Raw genomic sequence first — 10,358 nt, 5'->3', positions numbered from 1 at the left:
TATGTCAATTATTTTCTTTCAGTATGTTTTCCTAGTGAATGTTCTGCTTCTAGTTATTCATTGAAAGTTGTCTTTAGTATTTGAATAAGAGTAAATGAATTAAAATTCATCTCAAATTCTCTTTTTCATAGTATTCAAAAACTTATACCAAAATTCATCGAAATTTTCTTATAGGATTTCCTCTTAATTGATGCCCTATTTGAGATGGTCTATATTTTCTCTTTCCTTTATTCATCTACAAATCTTTAGATATGAAATATTGTGGTTTTTGCCTACAAATTGTATATGTTACTATCACCAATATTTTGAGAAATTTAGATTAATGCCAGACCGACTCCATGCCCAATGGATTTTTGCTTGGTCCAACTACTTCATTAAAACCTTATCCTACCAAATATTTGGCCACTGCATTTCACATTGACCAACTATAGAAGTGACCATCATATATCTGAGCCACTGAGGGAGCCCCCTTTGGTTATAAATGACAACTTAAAAGCTAAATGCTGGTTTGAAGTTATCTTAGTTTTTTCTATCATTAAATCAAGATATTTTCCAAATGATAACAATCGCAAGGGTGTGGATGAACTTGTGCTGGCGAAATTTCTCTTCCATTTCTAGAATGGCCCACATCTTCTTGCATCGTGAAACATGCTCGACTGGATCTTCTATGTCTTTGTACATATATGTGAGGTGATATTAGCTTTGGTCGAATCTATGTTGCATCTCTACTATCACAATCTCCCAGGATTTTGGTGTTTTTTTGTGCGTCGCCCACCATCTCTCTAGAGTTCCATGAAGTGTGACATCTAGAGCAAGAAAATGTGATTTCTCTTGAACTTTTTATATTTTTTGCAAGAAGTCAGTGAGGCTCCTTGTCGCATCAAAGTTTGGTAATTCCTAGATCTCTGAGCCAATCCACCTCATGTGTCTAGTTATCTGCACACTTCTCTTGGATGATACTTCATGTCTAGTTATCCATGCTCACATGTCACATGTATAGTTGTCTGTGCTCCTCCTCTTGTGACTAATTTGACATTAGGAGGGTGGTCCTTTGTGTCACGTCTCTCAACTGTAACCATGTGAACATTGCCTGCTCTTTTGGCCTCCAATTTTGCTAGAAGATCAGGATAATATTCTATTTTGTGCTTTGTGATATAATACTACTCGCAAAAAACTCGTATTGAACTAGAGGCTTATTTCAAAATATTTGCACGTTCCCAATCTCTTCGCAATGGAAGCATGTTGGTGGTCTACTTCCTCCTCTTATGAATCCTCCTTTGTTGTGAGTCCCAAACCCTCCATCACACGTAAGTTGAAACTATTGTTGTGTCTCTTGTGTGTTTCTTTGTGGTTGACTCTATTTCCTTGCTGAAATATTTGGGCCTCTGCCACCTACAGGTCCACTCCCTTGACTCTATATGCTTCAGATGTCATCTCCTTCATTAGTTATAATGTGCGACATGCCTGAATGTCATGGCATATAATTTTTCATAACTTATAGAATGGAGTGTGGTAGGTCATTTGATATTTCTCCATCATGTAGCAGGACCTTAGATTATATCCCCACTTCTGGCATAACTCACAATATTCTTTTTTTCCTTCTCTAAGTAGTGGGTCTGGTGCCCCTATTGCACATAGTTAGCCATAGCTGAGAAAACATTTCTCAAGTATCCTTCTCTCTAACACATAGTGCACCAGACATTCTAACACACATCCTTCCATTTCACCATTTCTTGCAATTAGAGAGTCAACACTACCAATTTAAATTGCACTTATGCCACTCCTTCTAATCATTCTGCTCCACCTAGAGTTTACTCTAGTCTCATTACTATTTCTAGTGCCTTCAATTATGATGTCACTCTCTGCTGAGTGAGATATATCCTTATATGAGGAAGGAGTCCTGCAATAAACCATTCCCTGTGTTGTACGTCAGGAATTTGAAATGTTAACCTGTCCAGAAATATCTTGAACCTCTAGTCATAGTCTCAAATTGGTTCTCCTTGCAGTTGTTTAATTTCTTTGATGTTAGTAATGCACTGAGATTCAAACTTAGGGTTCTAAAATTCCTTTAAGAAGGCTTGTTTGATCTCTAACAAGTTCCTAGTGTGACCTATTGGGTTTGTCACTTTTTATTTCATATACCAAGTTAATGCTCTATCTCATAACTTTGTTTCAAGCTATGCAATCTCAGCCTCGTCATTTGGGGCCTGCTTCATCACTCAGATTGCTTTGCATGTAAACCTGTGCTTCTCAACATCATTCCTTCTTGTTCACCACATTTTTTGTGGCAATAAGCCCCATAACCATTTCATCTTCAACAAATTTACTACATCTAACCACTCAACATTGAAAGGAAACATTGACCATCCCTTCACTTGAGTGTGGAAATGTAGTGTATATCATAGGAATGTATTCTAGCGTTGTTCTATCCAACTCACTAAGTTATCCCCTAAAATATATCAACCATCTAACCTAAATATCAAATATTTTCATGTCAATCCTAATATTTGATCAATGATTATGTCCTTACCAAGATACAACTTGGTTTTATCTTTTAATAGTTTCAAACACCTACAATTTTCCTCATCACTTATTTATGTTTTTTAATTACAAGAACAATTGGTTAAATCCGAAATCTGGGAAATAACTTAAGGTCGTACCTAATATTTCAATCCAACAAAATGATTTTGGTTATGCATATATCTCTTGTAGTGATGAAGATAAAATATTACTTGGTGTACACTAGTTGCCAATGTGTTCCTAATGTCACGTGTCAATGAATGTCGGTGCATGCCAATGAATGCGAGGGAGTGCTAGGGAATACCAAGGTGTGCCAATGTATGCCAGGGAGTTCTAGGGAATTACAACACATAATGGACTAACAAGGAATTCCAACACATGGTGGTGCATTCCAAGAATTCCAATGGATTCCAGGTGTCAATCCATGCTAATCCGTGCTAGCTAGGGATTGTCGAGGAGTGCGAAGGAAACACAACGGAGCACTGTGTTAAAATGCATGGAAATTAATGAATAAGAGGGAGGCCGTGGATTATTTGTGAGTGAAATAGTGTGATAGGGAGTCTAATGTGTGCTAGGCATGGATAATTTTTTTAGGTGCTAAGTCGTGCCAAGTGCCAAGGCATTCAAGGATGTGCCAATACATGTTAGGGAATGAAAAATGCCCTAGAAAAATATTCACTTCTGAAATATGAGAGAAGAAGGCATATAGAATAGTTAACTCTCAAACTATCTTCAAGGAAAACATAGTCATATATAGCACAAAATGGAGAGGGTTTGTACTTAAGCTTATATAATAGAAATTACAACTAATAGTCAATTTTTTTTTATGATATTTAGTAACGTTTATTATAATTGTTGAATGTTTTACATCATTGAAATGAACTCTTAGTTGTAACTTATTTGAAATTTTATTATTGTATGTGCACTTTGATATGATGTAATATGATTATCGTTTCATTTCATATGTTGAAATATTAGATATATAACAGAGAAATTAGTTATTACGTGAAATAGATAATAACTTTTCATTCTATTTTTTAATTTTTTTGCAAAACAAGGATCTTCCAGAATATATGAATGATCCTCATCACATAGATCTAGATCGCATTAGTTCTGATGCTGAGATGGTGGATGATGCTCACGATGACATTGATACAAATGACAATGAGGTTGATGTTGATACCAATGACTATGATAATGATTATGATGATCATGATCACGATGGTGATGATGACAATGAGGCAGTTTTTCGTACCATCCAATGACATTCACGATCATGTAGACTGCATCATTAATCTTTTTTGATATATTTTTGTGATGCTGATTTTCATGGTTACTATCATATGTATCGTTTTCATGCCCTCCAGTACCATATTATTGCGTCATTTTGACTTATATCATTTGGACACAACATATCATATTAACTTGTATCATTTTGTCTTACATAATTTACCATTTTTATTTATATCATTTGTACATGACGTATCATTTTGACTTATGTTGACTGTTGGACATGTATCATTTTCACATGTTATTGATATACTAGTATATGTGAATTTAACTTGTTTTAGTTATATATGATGATGATCTTATCAATATTGACTCGTCAATTTTTATATATTGAAAGTGGTTTATGATTTGGATGCATACTTATTACGTATGATGGTTTTTGATGGATGTTGTCAAATTCACTTAAATTATAGATATTTGGGTCACTTGTTTTAATTATAGATGATGATCATGTTACAATAGATATCTTGTTATTTTATATATACTAGATGTTGTAGATTCTATTTTGATGGATATTTAATAAGTATATTGATATTGTTAATTTGTATGGATGTTTGTTTCCCTAAATACTCTTTATAAATGTTACCCTATAAAATATTTCAAATGCATTCATATGACTTACTATATAATCATATAACTTATTTAAGAGACATGATATATTTAACCAATTAAATTGAAATAAAATATATTAATTTAACTGCATGCAAAACAATAATCATGTTTGGAAGTAAAAAAAGAAGCAACAATGGAAGCCAAATTGGAAGAAAAATTTGAAACCACACTACAAGAAAAATGGGAAGTGAAAAGGAGAGCAAAACTAAAAGCAAAATGGAAAGCAAAACTCGAATAAAAAAGGGAAGAAAAACTAGAATTCAAATTAGAAGCCAAACTGGATGCAAATCCTCATGTTATTCCTGGCCCTTGGAAGAAAAAAAATAAGCAACAATGGAATCCATATTGGAAGCCATGCTAGAAACAAAACTGGAAGTAAAATGGGAAGAAAAACTAGATGCAAAACTAGAAGCCAAACCAAAAGCCAAATTGGAAGAAAATCCTGGTGCTAATTTTGGCACTAAAACTAGCGCTATTCATAATGCTCCTTCCAATTCTATTCTCAATGCTATTCTTGGCATTATGCCTGGCACTATTTATGGCATAATTTTCATCACAATTTCCAGCGTAATTTCCGACACCATTTTTGGTGCAAATCTTGACACTATTTACGTGTTATTTTTATAGCGTTATTGCAGGTGCTATTTCTGGGATTATTTTTGGCACAATTTTTGGCGCTAAATCTGGTGCTATGATAAACATTCCTGATTGTGCCCAGTTTTGTGCTAGAAAAGGTGTCCAGTTCGTGAACTGAAATACGCTAAATTTCACCTCTATTTTAGGCGCTATTTTCCTGTTCAGCTGTAGTCACTCATCTTTAAACTTAGATTTATTAGTTCATTACAGAAATAGGATCAATCAAATACACCAGTATATTCATTTCTAATATTTCATTAACAAGACAACTTACACTTTCTTAATTTTAACACTTAAACATGTTTTTCGTATAGAAAAACAAAATTTACGCTAATTACATATTTCAAAATGACCCAGACTAGACCCTTTCAAATAAAATAAAAATAATTTCTCCTACAAATTTTCCAATGAAACAATTTTTATATTCTGAGTCAATTCCATGGGTGTGGAAGAAATTTGTGTTCCTTACTTCGCACATGCAGTTGCTCCACACGCCCATTCTCTCGCACATGAGTTGCAAGATGGTGACTTCTATGTCATTTAACAAAAAGTTTCATGTCTCGTCATGAGATTGAATGTAAGCAGTTACACCTTAATAGTAAGGGAGCGGAGCATGGCTAACAAGAAGCGAGAGATATGAAAGTCTTATGATAAGTGAAAAACTTGATGTCACGTCATGAGAGTTTTATGGTGTGTTTCTCAAGCTTCTGCCCTAATTCTCTCACTTCAGAAAACCTTACCAAGTATAATACAATTACTGAAGAAGATATGAATTTACAACATACAAGATTGCACTCATCACTGTAGCTAGATTTTGTGTGGAATTGAAGTCTGTAAGGAATGAAGACTTGTGTGGAACTAAAATCTGTGTGGAAGAAAAACATGTTCAAAACTAAAATATGTGTAGAACTACATAGAAAAAAGGTTAAGTTCCATTGTTCCACACAAGGTGAGCCAGAAAGAAAATATTGAATCAATTGTATTTGAAAAGTGACACAGATATCTAGACTTGAGTGTAATGATTTCTCTAGTCATAGAATTCCTTTTTGCATTATGTGAAGAGAAATGAAGATGGCCTTGACTTGATAAATTGGAGAGTTAAAACACTTGTAAAAGTGGTAAATAAAAGTGATAAATTTGAGAAATAGAGGGTGGAATGTCAATTACCAATTACTAGCCTTGGTACCTAGTAATTTCAATACTGAAAGGCGAACCAAGGGTTTTAACGCTTCGAAAACTATTACCAAGTTTAATGAACATAACAAATACAATAATGATGCAATTATGAAAAAAAAGTTAATAATTTCATATATTAGTTTTAAGTTACAACCATTCATGCATTTCAAATTTATTTCTAACTCTAAATAAGCAAAAGTAAATTGGCACTGATAAACAAATGTATAGCTCGTTCTTTAAAAAATTGTAAATTTAATTTTCCCTACTTCACTTTTTAGACATTTTTCTTTTAATACAACTTAAATTTATCTCACCTTAAAATTTAATAAATATAAAAATATTAAAACAAATAAAAAATATGATAATTATTACTTGAAATTACCTTAAATTGGACGATTAGACAATGAAATATAAGGGTTAGTCAATGTGCAGTCTTGCATGAGGCCCACATTTCCTTCTCTCCTTAGTCTTGAATGCAGGACTTGCACAAAACACCTTCACACTAACCAATTTGGTTAATTTCTCATTTTTTTTTCATTTTAGTTTTGTGGTTCGCTTTACATAGAGAAAATGAAACACAAGGTTATTTGTGGCTTCAAATACTTTTCTTTTTTGGTAAGTTTTCATCAACAAAACACCTGGATAATGGGTTGTTGACTCCTGCAATGCTTTCTTTAAAAAAAATAGCTAACATAACATCCACATAGTGTATACAAACTCCTGAAATTGAATGATACATTACAGAGCCTTTGATGAGTCTTTATATTTGATTCTGATTTGGTTAAAGGGTTGTTGTGTTTGTTGCCACTAGTGATAGTCAATAAACCACTTGGTTTGATAACTTGTCTCAAACTATGAATCCAGTATAGGGGTGATCAGATGGAGCAAAGTCATAATGTACCTAGCCAATCAATGGTCTTGCCCACCATTTTTGGATACACAAATAGTTATAATTGTTTGTGAATATTTCATCATGACCTATGACATGATTTTTTGTGCCTTTGACTAATGCACGATCATGTATATTTATGAAATAGTAACATCAATGTCCATAGAACTATCTGAGAGTAGTCAAATAGAAATCATTTACAACAAGCAAGCCCATTTCTCTTTGCATATGCCATATATCCGCACATGTCTTCCGCTAGTTTTATACCTAGCAATATTTTCGAATCGAGAGGACTTATGGATCTAGTCAAAATCTATGCAGAACAAAGGAATGTGTGGAAGTTCACATATATAAGGGTAAGTTTTACTGCTCCACAAAAAGTGTTTCCAAAAGGAAATATTTAATTTATAATCGTGTTGGGAAACTAGCCTAGATATTTAGACTTGAGCATAATGATTTCTCTAGTCGTAGAGTTCATTCTTGCATTACATGGAGAGAAATGAATCTACTTTGATGCATGGAAGACAAATATAGACCCCAAAGTAGCTACACTTGGATTTAAATTATGAATAATAAATTTGTGATATATAACTTGTTGGTTCAAAACGTGCTGACAAATGAATTTTGATGTGATTATTGCCGAAAGCATGTCTCAAAACTTGATATGAATTATAGAATCATTAATTCAATAACTCATAAAAGATTATTTATATTTTTTGTAAGTAATAGAATAATGCAATTATGGAAAAAAAAGGAAATAGTTTCAAACAATAGTTTAAAGTTACTACGATTTTGCATTTAAATAATTTTGCCCAGTTATATGAGGAGCCAAACTAAATGCCATGAAATATCTAATTCTTCAATGTGATTCAAACATATTCAAACATTAATGGACAAAAAATTAATGTCACATCAATGTCAAGAACTATTCTATTTTTCCCACATTCTCTTTGACTGCTAACAACATAGTTTCATGTAAGTAATTTTATGCATTTCAATTTTTTTTCTTCACTTGTGTGCATTCTATTAGGTCTCTACCATAAGTCACTAAATTGTTACTTCATACTTCACAAAAATAGATTGTTAAGTCAACCAAATCCATGTAATTTGAAACACACAAACAATGAAATGAATATTGTTAAACCAACCAAATGCATGTATCTTAAATCACACAAACTAAGAGATGCATGTAAATATAGCAAAAAAACACCCTGAAACCAAGAAAATGTGATTTAACTTGAAACACATTGAAAAAAATGCTTTGTAGACAAAAAAATAAAGAATACAAACCATAAAATAGGAAATTCTTACCAGTTTGATGACTGTGTTTTTCTGTTTTAGTAATGATTTCATAGACTTTAATCTCTATATTTTTTTCAAAGTTTCTTCAAATCTACTTCATAACGAGTTCCACGGATATTTTTATCATGTTAAATGACTAATGATTTTTATAGCTCTTTGCAACATGTAACTTGGAATACATGAACTAACAAATGCATCTAAACAGAGAAAAAACAAAACAGAAAAAACCAGAAAAATATGATACAACTTGAAACATAAAATAAAATAATAGGAAGAAGTTAATAGTTTCATATAATAATTTCAAGTTATTGTCATTTTACGCTTGAATAATTTTCCTTATCCATGTGTATAATAAAGGTAAACTATGTTTCAGACTTAATCACTCTAGGTAAAATATGTGCACACCTAAAATCCATGCAGAAGAAAGGAGATAAATGAGAAAGTTCCAATGCTCAGCGTAAGGTGGCCCCAAAAGAAATTATTTATTTTATAATCATCTTGGAAAAGAAACCCAAATATTTAGACGTGTGTGTAATGATTTCTCAAACTATAGAATTCCTGTGTGCATTACTTAAAGAGAAATGAAGCTGCTTCGATGTATGAAAAAGAAATATAATGCACAAAGTTGTTACAGTTGGATGTATGTTATAGGGAATTTACGACTGCAGACATAAGTGTCTTCCCTAAGCTTGGTGGACTGACCTAGAACAACATAAATAAAAGGGAAAAATGTCTTCCTTAAAGTAATTGAATGATGGGATGAGGCCTACCTAGAATTTGTCACAAGTCTCGCTCCTTCCTCGATTTGTACGCTCCAATCCTAGCTCAGATTGCTATAATTAGAACCTACACAATCAAACAAGACAAGACAAAGATCTACGATATCTATGTAGATTAATCCAATCACTTCATTCAATATATCAACATGGTATTTAAATACATGAAATCATAACATCAAATATAGGAAAACATTGTACTCTTTGTATTAATAGAAAGGGAGAGAGTTACAACCAAAAATAGGAGTTGATCTTGTAGAAGAGCTCCCCAAGTTGAACTATCCTTTTCTTGCCACAAATATGCCCCTATGTCACCCTAATGCATGGAATAATGACTCTCAAAGTAGCAACATGAGGGTAGAATCAATATCCAAAAGTCAACCCCTTGCCCTTGGATGGCTGTAAATATATATATGAGGGAGGTAGTTCATGAGCTCTTATCCATTTAATAATCTAGGCTTGAGATCCACTTGATATGGGAGGATAAGCTCAAGGGATAAGAGATGAAAACTCCAAGGTAGGATCAGATAGGATTCGAGACTCTTATCCAAGGTAAATGGCTAAAACAACCTCAAGAAGCTTATGGAAAAGTAAGCTTCGTAAATCTTTTTATTTTTCTCGAATTTCTAGAATCAGTGCACCACCAACAAGGGAAAACCTATTGGTGATTAGTGCAGGTGCAGAGAGGGTCAACTTGGTGTTCAACACCGGTCCCTAAAGCGATAGGGTGTGCTGGCCCTTAAAATCTTGGAAACTCAACAATCAAGAGCATAAACGCAGGGATTCAACAGAGTCATGCTTAGGCCTTTGTGTAGGTGTTAAGATTAGGTATGTTCTATGCTAGAGCAATTTATTTAAATTTTCACAGTTAGGAATCACATCAGCATTATGATAAACTGCAGATAGAACATAAATATAAAACGCATAAGACAAGCCAAGGCAAGAGGACACAAGATATGGCGCGAGCCAGGGACAAACCCCACAATGTGTGGGGAAACCCTTTGATCAAATCTTCTTTTATCTTCAAAGTTCAGAAGAGAAGGAGAAAGAGAGAGAGTACATTTACAACAGAAGTCAATACTTTGACTTATCTGAATCTAAGCATAGATCATCTCGTATAACAATGATATCAGTTGAAGACATTCTGCTTCAACTGA

This window comes from Pinus tabuliformis, chromosome Q (assembly GCF_031772625.1).
Source record: "Pinus tabuliformis cultivar Carrire ecotype Pingquan chromosome Q, CPIR1, whole genome shotgun sequence".
Taxonomy (NCBI): domain Eukaryota; kingdom Viridiplantae; phylum Streptophyta; class Pinopsida; order Pinales; family Pinaceae; genus Pinus; species Pinus tabuliformis.
The sequence above is the reverse complement of the archived record's forward strand: the minus strand, read 5'-3'. Positions refer to the sequence as shown.